Raw genomic sequence first — 27,800 nt, forward strand, 5'->3', positions numbered from 1 at the left:
TATATTGTTATGCATCTACATAAATTAGCGGAGCTTTGGACATATCAATGTCCATTCTTCGGAAAGATGTTAAAAATATCCTCCCCACTAACTCTCTACCAAATGATTGCTGCGAGTGAGTGCTGAAGAAGAAGAAAAAGGTTAGGAAAAACGGCGGAGAATAAGAAGGATGAAGAGAAAAGGAAGGAAAAAAGATGATGAGGTGGATGAAACGGATGAGGAGGAAAAGTAGAAGAGGGAGTAGGAAGAGGGGGTGATGAAGAAGATGAAGAAGAAGCAGAAGAAGAAGACAGGTGGTGGAGAAAAAGAGAAGATAGGAGGAGGAGGAGAAAAAGAAGAAGAAGAAGAAGAGGAAGAAGAAGAAGAGAGATAAGAGCTTTCCAGGCTATCAGGTTGAGATCCGATGCATTCAATAAGGTTGGCACATCACTTTACCACTAAGAGGTGGATCACGACTTTTTTTCCCCAACTAAATTATATGTTTCTGCACATCGAATTAACCAAACAGCTGGTGGAAGAGAAAGGAAAAGGTTAAGAAATGATGAAGAAGAAAATACTTCAGAGAGAGAAGAAGAAGAAGAAGAAGAAGAAGAAGATAATATGGACCTCACTAGTGAATAGATTTGAGATAGTTGACCGAGCGAAGTGAGGTCTAAGATTCAAATCGACGGTTTGGCATTTCTCTTAATGTTCAAATGTTTGAATGTTTAAATGTTTATATGTTTTTATGTTGCGCATTTACGGCGAAACGCAGTAATAGATTTTCATGAAATTTGACAGGTATGTTCCTTTTTAAATTGCGCGTTGACGTATATACTAGGATTTTGAAAATTTTGCATTTCAAGGATAATATAAAAGGAAAAAGGAGCCTCCTTCATACGCCAATAGAGTAAAAATCAGACTATAGAATTATTCATCACTAGCCGTCAGGCTCGCTTCGCTCGCCATATCAGGCGATATAATATTCCCAGGAATAGCTCTGATTGAAGTAGCAGTGCCCAATCAATTTTTCCGCGATAAATGCATTTCAATCTTCAACTTGGTGCCAACCTAACAAAGTCAACTCAACTTTATGCCAACCTGACAAAATTATTAATTAAGTTACCATTTAACAACTGTTTCAAAGAGGTACTCTCTCTAGATTATAGTTCTATGGTAACATATGTTATGGACATTTTTCAATTATAATAAAGACGAGATTGGAATAAGAAGAATATACATGCTAGAAGACGAACTTAAAACCCTTAAAAACCACCCTTAGAGTTTAAATATTGCCAAAAGATATCTTAGTGCGCCTCTAAAGGGTCAACTGAACATACCTACCAAATTTGAACGTTTTTGGTCCGGTAGATTTTTAGTTCTGCGAGTGAGTGAGTCAGTCAGTGAGTGAGTGCCATTTCGCTTTTATATACATAGATAAATCAGCTGACAAGTGATTACACAGATGTGTGGAGAAGCCAGTCTATTGCTGTATTTCCATAAGGTCTATAGTTTCAATCAGGTACTTGTGAATGAGAATACTGCGTGAGGTCCACTGTTCACAGAACTACTAGTATGGAGAAATTCCACAATATCTCTGTACATAGTGTAAATTTTACTCAATATTATTATTATCTTCGTATTGCAAACTTGAAAACTACCTATTTCAAGGTTTTCCCAAATGTATTTGATACCCAGGATGATGTTAGTTTTGGAGGAGGTTTGGATTTTTGGCATAGAATCTACACGTGCAAAACAGGGGACCCTGAAATCAGGTTTGATCCTTGACTACGTCACAAGTCAACCACTTCGTTCCAAATTTGCGTCACTCAATATAAACAGGCTCCTGCTCTCACTGGTTCAAGTTCACCCAACTCATTTTCTTCTTCCTTTTTCAATCCTTCACTCTTTCTCTTCATTTCCTTCCACCATCAGCATATAGGTCCTTTGTAACCAGTCTTCTATACTCCAAGAAATGCCTCTTGTATTATTTCTCCTCCTCTGTCAATTTCTGAACAACAGGTTTCAATAATTAATTATTATCAAACGAGAATCCCAATAAAATGCTGTGAATCACCCCGAAGACTTCTGCTACTGCAAATATTGACAACATGGTAAACAGCTAGATGGAAATTTGTTGAGCACTACTATTCACAATAGTACTTTACGTAACAAGTCCGGTAACGATAATTTACCGCATAAGTATAATTGTTTCTGCCCGAAATGTAGTTGAGGGTAGAATTATCATACGAATGCAGTAAATACGTTACTGTACAAGTTATGTACAATATTTTTTGTCATACTTATCTGAGAAAGAATAATATTGCTGGAAACAGAAACCATTACCTGCTGCTGCTCCAGCTTCTGCATTCTATAAACATGACCTAATCCGTAGTGCCTAATTCATAAGAGACAGACCATTCGAGCTCAAATAAAATAATAAAGGCCTGAATTATAAGATTTCAGATGTGTTCTTATAACTTGAAACTCCTTAAATGAGTTATTTAATATTTTGAGTTAGTATATTAATTACTCAGATGTTATTGGGACTCAGTAGAGTCCTAACATACTCGACTGTAAAGAGAACATAACTATGATCTCTTTACAGTATAGTATGCTGTAATGAAAATCACATGTTTTCTTGTTCTGCAAACAGATGTTTACCGGCTTGATTTAATGCATGGAAAACAGCTCCAATTGAGTAAGTATGACAAAAATTATTTTTCGCCCCACTTGGATGTAATGAGCTGGTTTTCGTGCGTCATATGAAGGCCGAAAATGATTGTTTTCTGACCAGGCCGGTAAAAGTTTTACGGCCCTAGGGCTGTAAAATAACCTTGAAGTCAGCTGATTCTGATTTGATGTGAATGTGTTTACAAAATGGTTTATGAAATGGAATCAGTCTTTGCTTCTAGAATTGAATAAGTATTCTGCAATAAGATACTATCATTTTATTTGGATGAATAAAATACAGATAAGATATATATTATAAACTATTCAAATTCGATTTTCAGAGTAGGATAGAACTTCTAACCTAAACTTCCGAAGTCAAAACGGCAACAAGAATTGTTGACGTTGACATTCAGATTGGCCAAATTTCAAGTGTGCTAAAACAGCTGATCAAAAAACTTTTCATTATTTGTGTTTATTATTCAAGAATCAAAACATTTATAATACTATCATCTTATTGTCATTTGGAAGAATAAAAAGTATAAACTCAACCTCTTACATAATTGAACATAACATTTTAGGTTATTTAGACAAATCAGAATAAAAAAATAAAAATACTTGGAAAATTTCCTGATATTCAGATTACCTCAGATTTGCTAGAGCTATGACCTTCCTGTTTTGCTTTCAGAAGTGCCTAATAAACAATTATTCTCATATTTATATTGTTTATTTTTCTGTGTGGCGAAAAATAACGTTCTCACCATGGGCAAAAATGTTTTTCCGGCTCTCAATCTTTTCTAGTCCTCGGCCTACGGCCTCGGACTTGAAAACCGATTTCGGGCCAAAAATGTCTCATTTTCGGCCCCAGGTGCGAAATATACTATTTCAGCCTGGGAATTATTTTTCAGGGTGATTCACAACATTTGATTTGAATTTTCGTTCAATAATAATTATAAATTCATTAGCATTTGAATAATTGCAATATCTCAACAACTCCCATCTGTTTCAATAATTCATAGCTGTTGCCAATCCTACCATTCTAAAAAATCTGGTGTGGAGCACTCACACAACTTTCCTTGCCGTTATGAAAATTGATCACATTACGTTAGTATTCACGCAAATCTCAAGTCTACTATTCAAAGATTTGAGCCAGCTGGTGACAGGGCAATAACGCTGGAGACACACGAGGTCTGCTATCTCTTCATAGTGAATGATTTAATAGTAGAATCAACAGTTGCCAACAGTTTGAAATTGATAACATTTTCTCGAATTTCGAGCTTATTTTGAATTTTAGGTGGAAATGTTACTGAACATTAATTGTAGAGATTTTCATGCTCAATCTTTTTCACTTGAAATTTCTTGTTTAAATTCTATCTAAAGCTTGATAATTGGGAAACTGAAATCAAACTTTGCATTGATGGGGCGGAGCTCCTGAAATTTTCACAGATATGGGACTCATGGCAGTGTTAATAGAGCTTATCAATGACTATTCTAGGTATAAGTTTGATCAAAATCGTTGGAGCCGTTTTCGAGAAAATCGCGAAATACCCTGTTTTTGACAACATTTTCGTCATTTTATCCGCCATCTTGAATTGCATTGGATCGAAATTGTTCGTGTCAGATCATTAGAGCATAAGGACCTGAATCATATAGAATAAGTTCTGAACTTCAAGTCATTCCGTTAATTGGGAGATGAAATATCGTGTACACACACACACACACACACACACACACACACACACACACACACACACACACAGACCAATACCCAAAAACCATTTTTTGGACTCAGGGGACCTTGAAACGTATAGAAATTTAGAAATTGGGGTACCTTAATTTTTTTTCGGAAAGCAATACTTTCCTTACCTATTGTAATATAGCAAGGAAAGTAAAAATAGAACATTTTATCAAATTATCCTACTTCTTCCCATGTTTGGTCATTCCTATCCTGGATATTTGATATCTAATCTATGCCATGTTCATATTAATCCACCATTATATATCAGATCCTGGTATGTTTTATCGTTTTATTATACTCCAAGGGCTATATCCATCAAATACGTTAGCTAATCTACTGTTATATGAAGACTGTTGCATTCATTGTACAAGCGTAGTGAGCTCTTACTGATGACTATAGTGGTAGACCTCAACAGGCGAGACACATTCTGAATCAGCCTGAGCGCGAAGCGCGGAGGCTGCTATCCAACCCTACACAGTCAGAAAAGGTGATTGGGCGGGCGAAGCTCGCCTCCCAGCCGGAGCGCAAAGCGCGGAGGCTACTAACCAACCCTATTGAGGGTGCAGGAGCGAAGCCTCCTTGAGTCAAGAATCTGATGATAAAATAAGATGCCGGAAACATTTTCATCAAAAAACAGCCGATAAAAAATCTAGCAATACGAATAATGTAGAGAGCTAGACGAGGATACGGGATAGATGATACGGATGAATATACTTCATGCAAAAGTTTGACGATGGAGGAATATATGAGAGGATAAAAACGAAAAACATGGATAACACAAAATGAAGTCATATGCAATATCAATATGAACAATTAAATGGATAAAGGTGATGAATAAAGATGAATTGTGAGTTCCTCTTAGTTTAAGATGGATTCTGAAACAGCCGTTATCTATAATAGAATAGACTGGCCGTCAGGCTCGCTTCGCTCGCCATATCCGTCTGGCTGGGGGGCTCCGCCCCCTGGACCCCCGACTGGATCGTCCAAGGATGAGATCAGCAGGCTCGCTTCGCTCGCCTGCATTTTTCATTTGAGCATTTTTATCATATGTTAGGACGATCCAGTCGGGGGTCCAGACTAAACGGATAAGGCGAGCGAAGCGAGCCTGACGGCTAGTAATATAATATCCCCAGGAATAGCTCTGATTGAAGTAGCAGTGCCCAATCAAGTTTTCCGCGATTCATTTCAATCTTCAACTTGGTGCCAACCTAACAAAGTCAACTCAACTTAATGCCAGCCTGACTTAATTATTAATTTAGTTACCAGTTAACAACTGTTTCGAAGAGGTACTCTCTCTAGATTATAGTTCTATATTAACATATGGTATGGCCTTTTTTCAATTATAATTAAGAGAATAAGGAGAATATACATGCTAAAACACGAATTTTAAACCCTTAAAAACCACCCTTACAGTTAAAATATTGCCAAAAGATTTCTTAGTGCGCCTCTAGAGGGCCAACTGAACATACTTACCAAATTTGATCGTTTTTGGTCTGGTATATTTTTAGTTCTGCGAGTGAGTGAGTCAGTCAGTGAGTAAGTGCCATTTCGCTTTTATTATTCAGATTAGGATGAAATATTTTCTACCAGAGGTTATCTTTAATCTCAAATGAGCTTTCTTGATCAACAATGTATCGAAAAAACATGGAAAATAGTACAATCATATTGATATCAGGATTCTCTTATCACAATTAATGTCAGCAATAGTATCAATTTTGAAGTATTTGTTTCAGTTTTGAAGCCTTCGTTTTTTCTTAATTTTTTTTGAGTGAGCAGGATCGCTGCATGATCGTAAACCACAATCAGCTATTTTCCATGGGAGGCGGTGACTAGGCAGAGAATCAGCAACGTTGTTCTCCCATCTTTCCCCACTACCATTATAACGTGAACCTCACTATGAGCGTCATATCTGCAACAATCGTAGACATCAATCTGAGGACAAACGTCTCTGAAAACTCCACTCAATACCTGCTGCAGCCTGGTGACAGAATTCGGAAATAATGAACCTTGACTTGTCGACCAATCAGGAGAGAGCAGGCGTGGCTTGCCATCAACCAAGAGCTAAGAGTAGAAGTGACCCAGTAAGTGATGCCATCTAGTGACAGAATTTGAAAATACATTTCACTTTGTTGTACGACTAATCAGAAAAATTAGGCGGAGATTGAATTGAATTGAATTTATTGCCAAAAATTACAAATACATATTTTTACAATACAATATAAATAACATTGATTGTAACTTAAGTGCATCAATTACACTGTAATACTTGGCACTGACAACATAAGATTCCTTGTGTGTTGGCAGTGAGTTGCAGCTTATATATTTGTATCAATTCAGGTCAGTATATGAATTAATATACAATTGATAATGCTAACGAAGAAATTACAATGCTGAAAATTTAATAATGCTAATGAAGTTATACCTATCATACAAAAAAAACGCACAGGCTCATTGCAAAAAAAAATACTTGAGAATACTATACATACTCTACTCTGATAGAAATTTTTATCTAATTAATCACTGTGACATCTTGAGGCCATCATGACAGTGAAACTTTCTCAGATAATAATGATTATGATATGAATCCTGCTTCTTTCAATTTGTCCATAGATATGTTGCTGTTATCAATTTTCTTTGTGATTGGATAATAATAATAATAATAATAATAATAATAATAATAATAATAATAATAATAATAATAATAATAATAATAATATCGAGTGACCTGGCTGGCTCAGATCTGGAGTCAGAGTTTTCAGGTCGCAACTGATCAATTTCAGGGCCTCTGACATGACCTAACGACTGCTCTAATGAATAAATTGATTGTGATTGGATGATTCAATTGAAAACTATTCGTGAAACTCCATGATATTTGAACTACTAACATTTTTGCTAATTTTATCGGACAAAGAAATGCTTGAACCATTCTCCTCCTTCTTCTTCTTCTCCTCCACCTCCTTCTTTTCAATTTTGTTCTTCTCCTACATCTTTCTCATCTTCTTATTCAATATAGCTTTTTCTCTGTTACATAATTCAATCAGATCTGGCTCATCACATATTTGTATTCAAAGGAATGTCATCCAACTCTCCATTCTTGAACTTTATCAAGCGTTGAGATATTTTAAAATCCAAGACGATGTGAAATGGGATAAATCAATCTCATTCATGTAGTTATTTCAATCTTAGGAGTGTTTCTGTATTATTTCTTGTTCTTGTAATGTTTCTGTAGCCTATGACTTTCTGTATTATTGTAGTGGAGGTGAAGTGGTGAACACTGGATCAATATTCAATACAATGACTTGGATTTGTTATAACAACTTATTCAAAACATGTACTTGATATTAAAATCCGAAAGCAATGTCATCACATCTAGAAATGTTTATAATGAATTATACAGTTTCATATTTCTTCATTCAGTATTATTAATAGTCCAGTCACTACACTAGAAATTGGCCATTTTTGTATATTGGAATAGGGGCTAAAGTACACTGAATGTATATAGTGCCCTTCCCTGTGCTCAACATCAGACAACTATACATCAAAACATTACTCAGTTATATTAGGAAACATAAAGCAGATCTATTCATCAATATCGAACATAATTATCAAACACGACATAGGAACAACCATGGATATTATATACCTAGATTGATACACGGAACTGAACTCAAATCACCATACTATTTAGCTCAGATTTTATACAGGAATGTTCCAGATATTGTGAGGGAGGCCGAGAGCAGCAGCAATGTGATTTTTAAAAGCTCGTTGAAGAAATGGCTCTTCAGCATAGGCTGGATTGGAGCTGAGAGGCTAATTCACTCACCTTACACCTAGCAAGAGTAAATGCATTGGGGAATAACTTTATACATTAATATTTCGAAATGCTAAATTCATTTATACACTCACACCTTACGTTCAAGTATTTAGAGTTTCAAAACATAATAGAGGCTTATGAAACAATAAATTACCTCCGGTTTTTGGGTCCTCTTGCTCTCCCACTCTAGATATCAAGCTACACCCAACAATATATTATGTTATCACTTATAATTCACTTACTGTTATCTGAATCTTAGTTGTGTAATTTCAATTACACATATTGTAATTTATAGTAAATATAATACCATAATTATAACTACTAATTGAATAATACTGCTTGCAGGAACTGTCCCCCAATCTCAGACGCATAGTCTTAATGGGGGAATTCCACTCAATCAATATGTTCTTTCTATCGTTTTTTGTAAAAATGTGATTCTCATTTTGTTGAATATCAAATATAAATATGTACATGTATTGTATGCCAAGTGGAAATAAACGAATTGAATTGAATTGAATTGAAATAATAACTTTTCCATTTTTCAACTGAATTTGACTTATGATGCATGATTTTGGACCTCATTGACGAGCCGAGAAGAATAAAGTATAGTACGATGAAACCTGAGCATTGTGTCAAAAGTTATTAGTGCTTGAAATTTTGATCCTTGAGGTGTCCTTAAGCGCGCCTCTCCACTAGGAAATACTGAAATGAAGTGCATCTAACGGGTGATTCTCATAGAACATAATCTCATGAACTTATGTGCGAAATATCAATGTGAGGACAATGTAGTTGGTGATGATGGTTGAAACTGAAAATAAGTTATTAGTGCTTGAAATTTTGATCCTTGAGGTGTCCTTAAGCGCGCCTCTCCACTAGGAAATACTGAAATGGAGTGCATCTAACGGGTGATTCTCATAGAACATGATCTCATGAACTTATGTCATTGTGCGAAATATCAATGTGAGGACAATGTAGTTGGTGATGATGGTTGAAGCTGAAAATTAGGTGTTTTTCTCAATACAAGGAGCATTGTTGTCAGGTGTACCTGGAAATCTATATGAGATAGAACGCTCTACCTGATTTCAGATTATAGAGCACAGAAATACGCCCTGAGGGATTTTGAAATATACATCTCAATGGTAACAATCGGAGGATATTGTTGATCAAAAACTAAAATTCATCAAAATTGATATTTTATTCAAATTTTACTCATTTTTGAAAAATCATAACTCGGTACTCATTGGAGATAGAGAGTTCCGAATGATCTCATTTTATTGACAATTTTATAATCTAAAACAAAGGCGAGAGCAAATTTTTCTGTCCGATCACTAGATTTGGCAGGAATAGCTGAAAACTGGAAAATGAGCCGAAAATACGAGGTTTTTGGGCCACTCTGTATATACAAGAAAATTTTGCATGAAGAAATTGGTTCTGGACTTCTTTTATGTAATCAAATAATATATTAAAAAATCAGAACTACAATATAAATTGCAAGCACATCCTCTTTTTTATGTCTATATTGACTGGACTATAAGTTCTGTTATCTTGATTCTTATCCTGATAATATCATTATTTTCTAAGGAACGACTTCCAATGAGAAACCATGAAGTTAAGATTGGGGAACAAATGAAAAATTATATTAGTAAAATTGATTGCAATGATATAGATCAAACTTGTTAAAAACTTGAATATAGATTCATCATTTCAATTTTTAATGAGCTCGGTTCCGAAATTTGGAATTTGACAAATTCGGTTTTAGGATTTTGTGACCGACACAGAAAATGAAACTGGAGAACAAGAAGAAGAAGAGAGAAAGAAGGGGATAACAAAGAGGAGGAAAGAAGTAGGTGAGGAAAAAGAAGAATTCCAATAATTTGAATACCCATATAATATAGTTGAATTCGATTAATTCGCAACTTGTTAGATTTAATTTCGAGAAACCTGGGTCCCACTCCAAAAACGAAACTGAAGAACAAGAAGAAGAGGGAAAGTAGACAAACAAAGAAGAAAAGGAGAGCAGAAGAAGAAGAAAAGAAGAAGAAGAAGAAGAAGAAGAAGAAGAAAAAGAAGAAGAAGAAGAAGAAGAAGAAGAAGAAGAAGAAGAGAAGAGAAGAAGAAGAAGAAGAAGGAGAAGAATAATAATAATAATAAGAAGAAGAAGAAGAAGAAGAAGAAGAAGAAGAAAAGAAGAAGAAGAAGAAGAAGAAGAAGAAGAAGAGAAGAAGAAGAAGAAGAAGAAGAAGAAGTAGAAGAAGAAGAAGAAGAAAGGAGAAGAAGAAGAAGAAGAAGAAAAAAGAAGAGGAATAAGAAGAAGAAGAAGAAGAAGAAGAAGAAGAGGAAGGAGAAGCGAATTGAATTGAATCGCTGCCTTTATTAAAAACCTAGGAGGGCGAAGTTAGGGCGCAGCCGGCCCTCTCTCACACTTGACCCTCCTAAAAAGAAGGAGGAAGTAGAAGAAGAAGGAGAAGAAGAAGAGAAGAAGGAGAAAAAGAAGAAGAAGAAGAGAGAAAGGAGGAGAAAAACGAGATTAGAAGATGTAGAAGAAGGAGCAAGAAGCTAGTGAGTTGCGATTCCAACTTGTATTAGACTGGCTTTTCGAATTTGAAGCTCGACAAATTTCAAGAATTTCGACTTCAACACCATCAAAAATCAACCTGAAGAACTAGAAGAGGTGAGGGACAAGACGACAAACAAGGAGAGAATGAGAAGAAGAAGGTGAACAAGAAAGAGCGAAGAGCGGGAGCAGTGAGAGAGAACGGCTGTGATTGGCTGAGAGACGCTGTGACGTAATTCAGACATCAGCACTCCACTTGAGCCAACAATTTGAGCCGAAGATTTGAGTCAGTTGTCGTTAGGTTGACGGACGGTGCAAGGTGCTCTAGCTAGAGACGCTCTAGACACTCACTTAAGTCTCACTCAAGTTTTACTTAAGTCCTACTTAAGTCCCACTCAAGTCTCACTAATTATCCCTCTTGTGTGCAAGAACATTACAACATCCAGGAATTTGTGAATCACTAGGACAAGCAAAGACAGATTTGGAGGAGATATATTGTGTTGATTACAGGAGATAATAAGGTAAATATATTGTGTTAATTATTGTTTAAAATTGATTGTCGTGGGTTTGAAAGATTGCTCCTAAGTTGAGCAAGTGTTCAAGAGTTTTTAATGTCATTTGAAACTGTTATCAGAGGTTATATAGAGAAAATATAATTATTGTGTTGATTACAGGAGATAATTAGGTAAATATATTGTGTTAATTACAGGAGATAATTAGGTGAATAATGTGTTAATAATCATTAAAAATTGATAGACATGGGTTTTAAAATTTGTTCTTAAGTTGAGCAAGTGTTCAAGAGGTTATAATGCTATTGGAAACTGTTGTCAAAGGTTATAGATGAATTAATATATTGTGTTAACTACAGGAGATAATAAGGTAAATATATTTTGTTGATGGTTTAAAGTTGATTGACGTGGGTTTCAAAAATTGTTTTTAGTTAAGCAAGTGTCCAAGAGGTTACAATGCTATTGGAAACTGTTATCAGAGGTTATATAGAGAAAATATATTGTGTTAATTACAGGAAAAAAAAGGTAAATAAATATATTTTGTTGATGGTTGAAATTGATTGACATGGATTTTAAAGATTGTTCTCAAGTTGAGGAAGTGTTCAAAAGGTTATAATGTTATTTGAAGCTGTTATCAGAGCTTATAGAGAGAATATATTGTGTTAACTACAGGAGATAATAGGGTAAATATATTGTGTTAATGATTGCTTAAAATTGATAGACGTGGGTTTGGAAGATTGTTCCTAAGTTGAGCAAGTGTTCAAGAGGTTATAATGCTATTGGAAACTGTTGTCAAAGGTTATAGATGAATTAATATATTGTGTTAATCACAGGAGATAATAAGGTAAATATATTGTGTAAATTGATTTATTTTTAGTTTGAAAACTAGGTTTTGAAGATTGTTCTGAAGTTTAACAAGTGTTCAAGAGGTTATAATGCTACTGGAAACTGTTGTCAAAGGTTGAAGATGAAATAAATTGTATCAATTAAAGGAGATAATAAGGATAATATATTTTGTTGATGGTTTAAAATTGATCTACGTGGGTTTGGATATTTTTCTTAAGTTTTAAGCAAGTATTCGAGACGTTATAATGCTATTGGAAACTGTTATCAGAGGTTATATGGGGAAAATATATTGTGTTAATTACAGGAGATAAAAGGTAAATAAATATATTTTGTTGGTGGTTTAAAATTGATTGACGTGGGTTTTAAAGATTGTTCTTAAGTTTAGCGAGTGTTCAAAAGGTTATAATGTTATTTGAAACTGTTATCAGAGGTTACAGAGGAAATATGTTGTGTTAATTATTACAGGAGATAAAAGGTAATCACATATATTGTGTTAATTACTATTTTAAATTGATAGACGTGGGTTTGAAAGATTGTTCTTAAGTTGAGCAAGTGTTCAAGAGGTTATAATGCTATTGGAAACTGTTGTCAAAGGTTATAGATGAATTAATATATTGTGTTAGATGAGATAATTAGGTGAATTTATTTTGTTGATAGTTTAAAATTGATTGACGTAGGTTTTGAAGATTGTTCTTAAGTTGAGCAAGTGTTCAAGAGGTTACAATGTTATTTGAAACTGTTATCAGAGGTTATAGAGGAAATATGTTGTGTTAATTATTACATAAGATGAAAGGTAATACAACATTAATTAACACAATACATATATTGTGTTAATTATTATTTAAACTTGATAGACGTGAGTTTTGAAGATTGTTTTTTAGTTGAGCAAGTGTTCGAGAGGTTACAATGTTATTGGAAACTGTTGTCAAAGGTTATAGATGAATTAATATATTGTGTTAGATGAGATAATTAGGTGAATTTATTTTGTTGATAGTTTAAAATTGATTGACGTAGGTTTTAAAGATTGCTTTCTAGATGGGTTAAAGATTGTTTTAAAGATGGGTTAAGAAAGTGTTCGAGACGTTATAATGCTATTGGAGATTGTTGTCAAAGCTTATAGAAGAAATATAATGTGTTCATTACAGGAGATAATAAGGTTGTTATGGTATGTATGTATTTTATGCTATATGTTGTTGATGGTATAAAATTGATTGACGTAGGTTTCAGGAATTTCTCAGGGTAAGCAAGAGTTGAAGAGGTTTCAATGTTATTTGAAATTATTGTCAGATGTTTCAAAGTTATGGGGAATATTATAAACTTGTTTATAGGGGCTTTGATTCTTGACCAGCAGGTAGCCCGTGCTTAGCAAGGGTCTGATTGAATACTTGGCAAACTGAGAACTTGTCGCAATAAAATCTTTAAGAATTGAAAATAGGTCTTAGCCATCCACGGTGAATAAAGAATCTATATTTAAAATTGCAAGTTAATCAGTTGAGTAGTTGAGACGTGGTAATGTGTCATTCGTTAATTTCCTATCCCGTACGTGTATAAGCTAGTTCTCTCCTTTACTATATATAGTCTATTATAGAATAGGAGTTGTAACCCGTGCTTCGTAAGGTTCTATTTTAAAACTTAACAAACTGAGAACTTGTCGTAATGAAATCTTGAAGAATTGAAAATAGGCCTATAACCATCCTCGGTAAATTAAGCATCTATATGCAAAATTTCAAGTTAATCAGTTCAGTAGTTGAGACGTAATAAAAATAATAATAGTAATAATAATAATAATAATAATAATAATAATAATAATAATAATAATAATAATAATAATAGTTGAGACGTGATGATGCGTCATTCGTGAATTTCCTATCCCCTACATGTTTAAGCCAGTTCTTCTCTTATTATACATAGATTATAGTATAGTAGATTAGTATTATAGATTATAATAACCTATGATTGATCAACCTGTGATACAGGTTATTTTTCTATAACACACAATAGAAATTTCTTCTAGAGTCAACGTAGAATAGAAACTTTTAAATTTTTAATCAATGTTACTCACAACAATTAGAATATCACACATGAGACTTCATGAACTTTGAATTTTTGACGTTTGTTTACTTACAAAGAATATCGTCTGAGAGTTAGTTTAACTAACAGTAAAAACCAAACAAAAAGTAGGCCTATGATAATACATAGAACAGTTTTCAGTATTTGTTAAATTTTTATCTATTCTGGGGATTCCTCCAAATCGAATGATCGATGTTCAACATAGTCATCTACTGTATTTGTATTACAGAGATCCTGTTGCACAAAATCCAGTTAAATTTTGACTGTGATTAATTCCACGAGAACAATCGGAGAAGGTGTTTTTGAAAATACGGCTTCTCTTATTGGTTCTCGTGGAATTAATCACGGTTAAAATTCAACCGGCTTTTGTGCAACCGGCACAGAGGGATTATATAGATATTTTCGAATTAATTTGATAATACAGGTATATGTCCAGCTAATGATGGTTTATTCATAGTATACAGTATGAATATAAGTAAACATTATTCATTGATAATACGATGGAGGCTTATCATTTTTTGTGCCTATAGTGTGGTCCAAGTTATGATGGCAGTGTTTGTTTAGCAATGGTATTGCTATCCTTGTCTATCATTCAACAAAGCGGATGGCACTATCTCTTTCTCGCTTCGCTCTGTTGCCAGATCGTCTCTTAACAATGTAGAATTGATGATTAATTAACAAAATATTTCATCTTAATCATGTGAATTCATTGCAAAATTATTGAAAAATATAATTTCTGGCTCAATCAAATATAATTGATTGTTTTTAACGAGAATGATCAGTTAATATTACATCAATAAACCTGTATCAGCTAACGTCCATAGAAGGCATTGACAAGACAGAGAATCGGCAATGTTTTTCTGATATCTTTCTCCACTGTCATTATAACGTGGACCTCATTATAGTATAATATTCTCCAACTTTTCTTTTCTATCGATTTACTTTATCAATTCTTCTTCTATTCCCTAGTATACTTCCTTGATTGTTTGTTCTCTAATTTATTTTGTTTTATCACTCATATTGCAAACAATGCTTTCGACTTCATTTTAATGAACTCTGAGAAAAACAATGCTAATCTATCCAAGAGATAACTCTCCCTAAAACAAATGTACAAACAAATATTTTGATCAAACGTTCAAATTTGGATGAAACTCAAATTATGAACCATATCGGTAAATAAACAATAACTATAATATACGAGTATCACCATAGAGAAAAATTAGCATCAGAAAATATCCCATGAATGCATTCTACAGTTTGGAAGTTTGATATCATATTAAGGTGTTGTGTATCAAGTTAAGATGATACTGAATCATATTGTGTTGATACTGTGTAGTGATACAGTATCATTTTGTGGTGATACTGTATCATTTATGGTGAAACCATATAGAAAAGATAGCTTCAGAAGATATCCCATGGTTTGTAGAATACATTCTACAGTTTGGAAGTTTGATATCATATTATGGTGTTGTGTATCAAGCTAAGATAATACTGAATCATATTGTGTTGATACTGTGTAGTGATACAGTATCATTTTGTGATGATACTGTTTCATTTATGGTGAAACCATAGAGAAAAGATATAATAAGAAGATATGCCATGGTTTATAGGTCGTTTATATTCCAAATTTCAAGCCGATTTCTTGTTACCTCAAACCGATTACTGTCTATTATTAGTGTTTTGTTGGGGTGAGAGTGTATGAAAGGCACAGTATGAGAGACTACCAACGTCACATAGCTCCACCAAAAACAACTACTAGGACTATCGGCTTCAGTTAACAGTCAAATTTGTAACATAAACGTCCTAGACCATGGCATATCTTCTTGAGCTATCTTTTCTCGGTATTACCATCAATGATAGTTACAGTATCAACACAATATGACACAGTATCAACACAATATGATACTATACAATCTTCCAACTTGATACACAACATCATAATTTGATAAAAAATTTGGATGAATTTATTCCTCAAACATTAGATAGATCTTCTTATCCTATCTTTTCTCTCTGATAGCATGCATAATTTCCCTGTGGTATTAACAAGAGAGCATCATCTGAGAAGATTCTTACCAAGAGAAGGATAACGCTATCTGCTTTGTCGAATGATAGACAAGGATAGCAACACCAATGTTAGGTCTAATCAAATACTGCCATTATAACGTGGACCTCACTATAGACTGTGAGTTCAATGTCAAATCTCAACTGAGCCTACAGATTTACTCAACCTGATAAAAAATTATTTTCATTCTTACGAACAGCTGATTTAACATTCACATCAATGACAATGAACATTTTTTATCAGCTGATTTTGTCATTGAGCTTGAGACTGTGTGTGTGTGTGTTTGTGTGTGTATTATGCAATTGTATCAATTCATGCGGCTCAGTATGAGTTCCTATATTGAAATTCACAAAATCAGTTTAATTTTATGGTTAAATTGTAACTTTAAATTATATTTAAAGTTTTAAATCTTTAAAAGAAAATCTGGTGTGGCGCACTCACACAACTTTCCTTGCCGTTATCAAAATTGATCACCTGACGCTAGTGTTCTCGCGCATCTCAAGTCTACTATTCTAAGATCTGAGCCAGCTGGTGACAGTTCAATAACGCTGGATACACACGAGATCTGCTATCTCATCATAGTGAATGATTTAATAGAATCAACAGTTGCCAACTGTTTGCAATTGAATAATAACATTTTCTCAAATTTCAAGCTTATTTTCAATTTAAGGTGAAAATGTTACTGGACATTAATTGCTCAATTTTTTCACTCATTTTTTCGCTTAAATTATATCTGAGACCTGATAATGGAAAATCTAAAATCGAACCTTGCATAGATGGGACGGAGCTCCTGAAATTTTTACAGATATGGGACTTGTGGCAGTTGATATAGCTTATTAATGACTATTTTAGGTATAAATTTGATCAAAATCGTTGGAGCCATTTTAGAGAAAATCGCGAAAAACCCTGTTTTTGACAACATTTTCGCCATTTTAGCCGCCATCTTGAATCGCATTCGATCGAAATTGTTCGTGTCGGATCCTTATAGTGTAAGGACCATAAGTTCCAAATTTCAAGTCATTCCGTTAATTGGGAGATGAGATATCGTACACAGACGCACATACACTCATATACACACACATACACACACACACACACACACACACACACACACACACACACACACACACACACACACACACACACACACACACACACACACACACACACACACACACACAACACACACACACACACACACACACACATACAGACCAATACCCAAAAACCACTTTTTGGACTCAGGGGACCTTAAAACGTATAGAAATTTAGAAATTGGGGTATCTTAATTTTTTTCGGAAAGCAATACTTTCCTTACCTATCTATGGTAATAGGGCAAGGAAAGTAAAAAGGGTTCTACAAGTTTCTTAATGTCTTTATTAATTGGAATTCACTTTCATCTGTCACCATTGGCTGAATGGGAAGAATTGATTGAATTCCCATAGTGGTACTGTCTTAAAACTGTCAACAATAGTTGAAACTTTTCTATTATCTTTCTAAAACAAGTTCGGATTCCACCTAAAATTTGGTATTGAAGTATTTGCATTAATGACTATGGAATTTATATTATTCCTCGAAGTTTATTGTTTCTGTCAAGGTGCATACCGACATATGCGCCCCAAACACATCTCATTGATTCTCTTTTCATCAGCTAATGCTATGCTTATTATATTTTTGCATTTGTGCAGAAACAGTGAGATTTGGAACATGAATGAATTAATATACCATGGGATATCAACTTATACTATCTTCATCTTTTTCTTGGTATAAGTATAGAGAAACAATAGCGTAAGTAGATATGCCATGGTATAGGGCGTTTATGTCGTAACTTCTACTGTTATCTCAAGCCAATAGTCCACGTATTTCTTTCCCGTGAAGCTGTGTGAGTGTGTGACACTGGTAGTTTCTCATATTGTGCCGTTCATACACTCTCACCCGGCCAAAACAATAAAAATCGACAATAATCGACAGTAATCGGCTTGAGATAACAGTAGAAGTTGCGACATAAACGCCCTATACCATGGGATATCTAGTTATGCTATTGTTTCTCTATGGTATAAGTCTATAATGTGTGCACTATTAAGCTGAATGGATGACTGTTTCAAATTAACGTTTATTTCAATAATACTTGTGTATTTTTTGTGATTTCTAATGTTAATTTTGAATATTGTTACTATATTATCCTAGCAGGATTTTTTTTTTGATGTTCGTGTTTTGATCGTTTGTTTTGTTAATCAAGAATGTATTATGTATCTGATTAGGAGAGCAAATCCTATTTATAAATATAAAGAAAAGATACTGAGATTTTTATTTTCTTTATATTCATATTACAAGTAGCCCTATACAGAAAAGAGACAAATCCTATTTGTATGAGTCTATGTCATAACTTTTACTGTTATCTCAAGCCGATAACAAATCAAAACATAAACAATCGAAAACAAATTATGAAACTATTTGATTTGATTTGATAATGCTTATGTTTATTTGCAGGTAAGACAGATTTTTGATTCTCTTTCCACATTTTTCGGAAGTGGTGAGTTGAAAGCCAATTTTTCACAAATTAATCCTCTATCTTTTTATGTAACTCCTCATAAGACTGTATTTAGATAACTGGAGCTCTCTCAATATAACGTTGAAGATACGCATAATATTATTTACACCTCCAAACTAATGCCATGATTTCCCATGGATTTTTGCTTTGCTGTTCAAAAATAAAATGATTCAATTGGCTTTTTTCTTCAGGGATGTTTTCAATATAAATGAAATTATAAAACTCAGTACCCTTTTAAGTTATTTTATCACAAAATGTTTCGGACATTAATGCCATTATCAAGTCTTGAATAATTCAAGTTGTTGTTTCAAATGAAAATGGCATTAATGTCCGAAACATTTTGTGATAAAATAACTTAAAAAGGTACTGAGATTTGTAATTCTATTTGATTTAAATGGTTCTTGGGAGATCCTTCACAAAGTAGCAGAATTGAATTGTGTAAATACTTCCCTTACAATCAATGATATTCTTTTTCTTAAGTCCAATCGTTGACTTTTATACAATAATCAACTTCATATTATAAATTATATTTTCGAACACTTCATACGCTAGATTCAAGTTTATATATTACATCCCTGATTAAGCTGATTCACGACTCACACTGGCGCACAAGGAATCTTCCTTTTGCCGGTGTTTTGCCTCACCTACTGTACTTATGCATGTGATCATAAATTGAATCTTCATTTTAAAACTATTGTTTGTAATGTAAAGGATATCATTTCGTTATTATATCCAATTAAATAAATGTATGTATCTTGATTTAAGTGCAGTAGCATATACTTATATTTATTTTTTGTAAAGCTTTTTTGTATTTTGTTTTTGGCAAATAAATTCATTCATTCATTCATTCATTCATTCTTCCCAACAGATCAGAATATCATTGAAAGGTATCATCAACTTTATCCCTCTACTACCCACGCACAAGCCCAACTCTCTTGTGGTATCATCCTCAGCGAAGACGTCTCATTCATAATTCTATAACTGTATCATTGATTGTTCTATTGGCTAATCCCCACTGTTATTGACTGTAGATGAATGGACAATTTCTATCTAAATTTGGGAAAGGAAAAGTTTTTGGATTTAAGACTGTTGTTCCTTCCCCAATCATTCATAGTTGAGAATTATATTGTATCTATCAATGTAGAAATGAATAAATAAATAAAAACACTGCACTCACGTGGGCTACTTTTTAAATTAATAAAACAATATAAAAATCTTAAAGCAACTTTATTTTTAAAAAACTTTAAAATCACCGAAACTAGTTGTTGAACTATTTTGTAGATTTTAAAAATAAAGGGTGCTTTGAGATTTTTATATTGTTTTATTAAATAAATACATGTTTTGTTGAATAAATAGTTATCATCCTATAAATCGTACGCTATTCAGTGTCATTATTATGAATATTCATATTATTTGAATCATTTAAAGAACATTATGTAATTATTTGATGGTATTCTTATTCTTAGGTCCCTTGAAACTTGGGGTGAGTCATTCAGTCTCAAATTATGATGAGCAAGTAGCCTACACAGTCCCTGAAGTTTTCTATATTGTATTGATCAATGATCAACCACAAACCTCCATTCAATATATCCCTCATTCACCATATTTTATTCAATTTATAGACATTAGCAAAGGAAGAGAAGAAAAACTCATCACAATGAATTAATGTATAAGATCTTACAAGGAAGTCAATTACTTCACAAAAAAAAATCGGTAAGATTGGAACTGTGATGAATTTGAATCAGCATTGTTTTTCTATAATGTACTTGAAATTTTTCAACAAAACTCTGAAAAACAGAAAGATCAACACCTAGATAAGAAGAGCATCAACGTTTTTCCTTTAAAAATGAAACTTTTGAAGGACAATGAAAGAAATATCATGGAAAAATGAAACATGAATGGATCAAAACCAACAATACTATTTTATCTACAGTACCAATCATATCACATCAATGTTTCCAGTAATATTCAACAACACTGACATCCCAAAGTGAATCTCAATATGATTCTTCTATAGTGAGGTCCACGTTATAATGGAAGTGGATAAAGATAGAAGAATAGCGATGCCGATTCTCTGCATTAATTAATTATATTTCTACACTCAAAAACATAATTGGCATCGTTGTGGACCTAGAGAAGGATAGTACCACCGGCTTTGTCGAATGATAGACAAGGATAGCAAAACCAAAGTTGGTCAAATACTGTCATTATAACGTGGACCTCACTATAGAGGATTCTGAGGTCATTGATCAAAACTACTGTATTAATTTGAGTTTTATAATTTTTGAGATTTAATATCAGCTTGCAACATTCCTCATGAATGAAATTAATGCTTCCCGTTCAAAAAATGCTTGGACGACTCTAAGATTGATTGAGATTGGTCAGGAGTTCCTATACAGGTTTTTAAATGGATGACCTCTAAATTATAACCTTTCTCCCACGCTATGTCTTGTAATTTTTCGTCTGTGGTACAAATGTATAATTTCGTGAGATTCATTACATAGTCTTAGCTTTCCTTATCAATAATATGATTGCTTCCCATTTATTGTTGATAATTGGAAGTGGAGAATTTTGTAGATAGTATGAGGTAAAAATTGGATGAATACAACATAAAAACAGGCGTGATTACTCTGTTGTATATCCATACTTTTTCACTGTTAAAATTAAACTTGAATTAAAAAAAACACTTTTGAAGTGAAAATACACTCACTCACAGGTCGAGACGATCGTCACTACAAAAGTAAGTGTATTTTCACTTCAAAAGTGTTTTTTAAAATTCAAGTTTAATGGAAACAGGCCTCAAATTCATATTATAGTGAGGTCCACGTTATAATGGCAGTATTTGATTAACAATGGTATTGCTATCCTCGTCTATCAATCGACAAAGCAGATAGCGCTATCCTTCTCTACCTCTGCAACGTTGCCAGATTGCTCCTAACAATGTATCTTGTAGATAGTATGAGGTAGAAATTGAATAAATACAACAAAAAAATTGACCTCATATTCATAATATAGTGAGGTCCACGTTATAATAGCAGTATTTGATCAACAATGGTATTGCTAACCTTGTCTATCATTCGACAAAACAGATAGCGATATCCTTCTCTACCTCTGAAACGCTGCCAGATCGCTCTCAACAATGTAGAAATACAATTCATCAACAAAACATTCAATATCAATTATGAAAATGTATTATTTGGTCATCCAAAAATGATAATTATTAAACGAAAATCTCAATTAAATGCTGTAAATAATCACCCCGAAGACTTCTGCTACTGCAAATATTGACAACAATAGCAGAAGTCTTTGGGGTGATTTACAGCATTTAATTGGGATTCTCGTTTAATAATAATTATTCTTTAATTAGCATTTGAGCGAATGCAACTTCCAATTTATTTTCATCTGCATCCAAAAATATATTTTTTCAACGAGTAAAATATAATTGACTATTCTCAGCTAGGATGATCAGCCAATATCACATTAGATATATCGGTAACAGCTATCCTGTTAAATTCTTCAATTATTCAATTATAAAAATGTATTATTTGGTCATCCAAAAATGAAAATTATTAAACGAAAATCTGAATTAAATGCTGTAAATAATCACCCCGAAGACTTCTGCTACTGCAAATATTGACAGCAATAGCAGAATCTTCGGGGTGATTTACAGCATTTAATTGAGATTTCCGTTCAATAATAATTATTCATTAATTTGAACAAATACAACTTCCAATTTATTTCCATCTGCATCCAAGAATATATTTGCTTGAAGAATGGAATATAATATTGGTTATATTGAGAAGAATGAACAGTCAATATCACATTAGATATACCGGTCACAGCTATCCTCTACAGAAGACAGTGGCAAGCCAGAGAATCGACAACGTTGTTCTCTTATTTTTCTTCGCTGCCATTATAACGTGGACCACATTGTAACGTGGAAATTGAATAGATAATAGAAACGGACCTCATATTCATAGATTGATTGATTTATCGTTTAATCGATAAACCGTGTCCATAATCCGTCTACAAGAATCTGAGGTCGTTGATCAAAATCCTTAACAGATATTTGTTTGAGTTTCACTATTGAGATCCAGTTTTAACTGTCATCATTCCTCATAAATAATAACCACGCTTTTAATTCAACAAATGCTGAAAGTTTGAAGTAAATCTCAGTCACAGGTCTCATTTAAAATACTCTTAATTGCTTTCTCAAGGTCATCCATTTTTTTCTCTGTTAATCGTAACGATAAATGCCGGATATTATTCATATAGATATCATTTTCCCATCTTTGAAACGTTCTCACAGACCTATTGTTCAGATTCTATTTAGGAACAGAGTTTTATTTAGAATATTCATCGTGAAATCCCTGCGTGGTTTGGAAAGTTTCATATTTTTATTGTTCAGATTCTATTTAGGAACAGAGTTTTATGTAGAATATTCATTGTGGATTCCCTGCGTGGTTTGGAAAGTTTCATTTTTTTATTGTTCAGATTCTATTTAGGAACAGAGTTTTATTCAGAATATTCATCGTGAAATCCCTGCGTGGCTTGGAAAGTTTCATTTTTTTATTGTTCAGATTCTATTTAGGACCAGAGTTTTATTTAGAATATTCACTGTGAAATCCCTGCGTGGTTTGGAAAGTTTCATTTTTTTATTGTTCAGATTCTATTTAGGACCAGAGTTTTATTTAGAATATTCATTGTGAATTCCCTGTGTGGTTTGGAAAGTTTCATTTTTTTATTGTTCAGATTCTATTTAGGACCAGAGTTTTATTTAGAATATTCATTGTGAAATCCCTGCGTGGTTTGGAAAGTTTCATTTTTTTCTTGTTCAGATTCCATTTAGGACCAGAGTTTTATTCAGAATATTCATCGTGGAATCCCTGCGTGGTTTGGAAAGTTTCATTTTTCTATTGTTCAGATTCTATTTAGGACCAGAGTTTTATTTAGAATATTCATCGTGAAATCCCTGCGTGGTTTGGAAAGTTTCATTTTTTTATTGTTCAGATTCTATTTAGGACCAGAGTTTTATTTAGAATATTCATTGTGAATTCCCTGTGTGGTTTGGAAAGTTTCATTTTTTTACCATGGAATTCAGTACAAACTGTTGAATCTCCTGCGAGGTTTGGAAAGTTCCAATCTTTGCTTCTATGTATTTCAGTGAAAACTGTTAGCATTTCTTATGAAGAACATTAATACTCCCCATTCAAGAGATGCAAATAGTTTGAAGTGGAAACCAAGAGTTTATCAGAGATTGACAATGGTGTAAAAACCGAAAACGGTCTTTCTAAGTATCAATAAATCTGTGGTTTTTCGACAATTTCTTAGTCTTTCCATTCAATATGAATAATTACCACAATATCAACTTCTCATCTACACAAAAAGTGACACCACGTGACTTCCTTCCGTTAATGAACGATATGACTTTGAATGAAACTTGTTAATTTATGTTTTCAAGCTCCGTTTTTTTTCGATTTGTTGCCTTAATTGGAATATTCTACATATAAATTTGAACAGACAATCTGTTGAGAATAAGATCTGGTGCTCTTCTATTGGTTGATAATGGAAAACATAAAGATATAGTCATAGAGGAACGATAGCATAAGTAGATATCCCATGGTTTATGTCGCAACTTTTACTGTTATCTCAAGCTGATTACTGTCGATTATTGTCAATTCTTACTGTTTTGTAGGCGTGATAGTGTGTGATTTATGTCGCAACTTTTACTGTTATCTCAAGCTGATTACTGTCGATTATTGTCAATTTTTACTGTTTTGTTGGGGTGATAGTGTATGAACGGCACAATTTCAGAGACTACCAGCGTCACACAGCTGCATAGGAAAGAACTATCGGCTTGGGATAACAGTAAAAGTTGCGACATAAACCATGGGATATCTACTTATGCTATCGTTTCTCTATGATATAGTCAACTATAGTAAATTCCAAGTCATAATGACAGTGGAGAAAGATAGGAGAACAACGTAGCTGAGGCTAAGTTGGCTTGCCAGGTCACTGGAGCTTTGATCTATCAAGTAGTGATTTTTTAAGAAAATTGTGTAATTGATTGGATAAATGAAATAAATAAATTAAATTCAAGTTGCCGATTCTGTGCCTGCCCATTCATTGCCTCCTATAGAATACCGGAATATCTCATACCGGTATATCTGATGAGGTATTTTATTTGTGAATAAGATATATACTACTGAATAGGATAAATGGAATAGGATTATATAAAAATATATTATATTTTTCAATAATTCAATAATAAATTGTCATAATTGAAATGATATGATTTGAGAAACAATTATATTCCTGCATTGTTGAAAACGATCTGGTACAGATAGAGAAGGAATGTTGCAGAGCATGAAAAGGATAGCGCTATCTGCGTTGTCGAATGATAGACAAGGATGGCAACACCAATGTTGATCAAATACTGCCATTATTATTACGTGAACATTACTATAAATCTATAATTTATAAATCTATAAACTATAATTTTTGCTTTCATTTTTTATAATAATTATTATCATTATATCTCAACTAACACTATGGCAAAATGCCATTGATTGTGTTAGAAATAATAAAAGAAGAACATGGCTTCCAATCACAATAATCCTATACTATTAAACGAGCAATTTCTGTTTTTATGTTTCTATGTTTGTATTTCACTGTATCTCGAAAACGTCTCTAACGATTCTCACGAAGTTCAAAACATAGTAGGTTTATAATATAAAAATTCGATTGCACTGGGTCTCATCCCTGGGAAAACTCGCTGAAGGACATTGAAAGGATAATTATTATTCATCCTTGGAAAAACAGCTGATAATAATTATTTTGTCGTCTGTTGATGATGGGGGTGAGTGAGCGAGTTCATGTGTGTGGGACTGTGTCAAAATTATGACTCAGCTGTTGAACTTTTGTAATCATTCAATCAGGCACTTGTTGCCGGTTGCAAAAAATCCGGGTTATTTTCAATCCTGATTTATTCCAGTAGATCCATCTTTTTGAAATAGTCTTCTCTGATTTGGTTCACCTGAAATTAATCAGGATTAAAATTCAACCGGCTTTTGTGCAACAGAGCCTTTGTGAGGGAAATTTTTGTATTTCTCTGGGAATTAATCTCAATTTACTGTGATTAGAAAGAACATTTCTGCATGAACTATGATTGTTATTATAATTTCTTCTTTCGTAATAATTTTTTTATGCTTTTGTACACCAGAGCAAAGCTCGGTCCCCGATATTCAACTATGAACAGAAACATGAAATCTAGGTATCCTACTTAGTTATCTCATTTACTCCATGCCATGAGGTAACAAAATCCAAACTTTTTCGAGGAAAAGGTTCCTTTTCTCTCTCTTCAAGGATGTAGAATTGATGTATATCATGCTATTCAATTATGTTACAACTTGAAAAAAGCAGGAAAACTTCAAGAAGAAACATTTAAGACCAATGAACTCTTTGTGAGGTACAACCTAAATTCATATTCTAAAATCTAATTACAAATACATTACATTCCAGCATTACAATTCACTACAATCATTACCACTTAAAACTGTCAGCACACCTTATAAGACAACATCATATACTTCATTAACTCATCAACAATAATGACAGTTTCAATTTAGTCTGTACTTAGTTGACCTCTCATTAAAACTCAATTACAAATTATGACTTTGTAATTTCGCTTTTACGATTCTGATTTGATTCGCCTTGTTAGCGGTTTGATTTTGCCATTAGCATTGAACATAATTTGGAGACTTCCTCGGTCTAGAATTTGTCTGTGTTGAACAGAATGATTTATTATTCATTCTAGAATTCATTTGTCGTCTGCTAGACGATACCAAGTCGTGTTTGTGGGTTGTTGTGAATATAGAATTGTAATATCAGGCTTTAATGCTAGACGATACTAAGTCATGTTTGTGGGTTGTTGTAAATATGGAGTTGTAATATCAGGCTTTAATATGAGAGAACAACGTTGTCGATCCTCTGCCTTGTCAATGTCTTCTAGACGGTAACTGATCGATGTTACAGTTGTTGATTTATTATTCATTTGTTGTCTGCTAGACGATACTAAGTCATGTTTGTGGGTTGTTGTGAATATATAATTGTAATATCAGGCTTTATAGGAGAACAACGTTGTCGATCCTCTGCCTTGTCAATGCCTTCTAGACGGTAACTGATCGATGTTACAGTTGTTGATTTATTATTCATTCTAGAATTCATATGTTATCTGCTAGACGATACTAAGTCATGTTTGTGGGTTGTTGTGAATATAGAATTGTAATATCAGGCTTTAATATAGGAGAACAACGTTGTCGATCCTCTGCCTTGTCAATGCCTTCTAGACGGTAACTGATCGATGTTACAGTTGTTGATTTATTATTCATTCTAGAATTTAATTGTCGTCTGCTAGACGATACCAAGTCATATTTGTGGGTTGTTGTGGATATAGAATATTGTAATATCAGGCTTTGATATAGGAGAACAACGTTGTCGATCCTCTGCCTTGTCAATGCCTTCTAGACGGCAACTGATACAGGTTACAGTTGTTGATTTATTATTCATTCTAGAATTCATTTGTTGTCTGCTAGACGATACTAAGTCATGTTTGTGGGTTGTTGTGAATATAGAATTGTAATATCAGGCTTTAATTTAGGAGAACAACGTTGTGAGACGGCAACTGATACAGGTTACATTTGTTGATTTATTATTCATTCTAGAATTCATTTGTTGTCTGCTAGACGATACTAAGTCATGTTTGTGGGTTGTTGTGAATATAGAATTGTAATATCAGGCTTTAATATAGGAGAACAACGTTGTCGATCCTCTGCCTTGTCAATGCCTTCTAGCCGGTAACTGATCGATGTTACAGTTGTTGATTTATTATTCATTCTAGAATTCATTTGTTGTCTGCTAGACGATACTAAGTCATGTTTATGGGTTGTTGTGAATATAGAATTGTAATATCAGGCTTTAATGTAGGAGAACAACGTTGTCGATCCTC

The 27,800-nt window shown here is 33.4% G+C and overlaps 1 protein-coding gene across 1 annotated transcript in view; it reads left to right on the top strand.

Moving 5' to 3' along the window:
• The first annotated feature begins 11,047 nt into the window (after nucleotides 1-11,047).
• The window catches only part of LOC111058755 (elongation of very long chain fatty acids protein AAEL008004-like), an 82,950-nt gene continuing 66,197 nt past the window's right edge, over nucleotides 11,048-27,800 (top strand). Inside the window, exon 1 of the mRNA XM_039439585.1 lies at nucleotides 11,048-11,276. The gene's annotated coding sequence lies outside the window, so the exon portion shown is untranslated. The remainder of the gene's footprint in view (nucleotides 11,277-27,800) is intronic.

The sequence above is a fragment of the Nilaparvata lugens genome, chromosome 13 (genome assembly GCF_014356525.2).
Source record: "Nilaparvata lugens isolate BPH chromosome 13, ASM1435652v1, whole genome shotgun sequence".
Classification (NCBI taxonomy): Eukaryota; Metazoa; Arthropoda; class Insecta; order Hemiptera; family Delphacidae; genus Nilaparvata; species Nilaparvata lugens.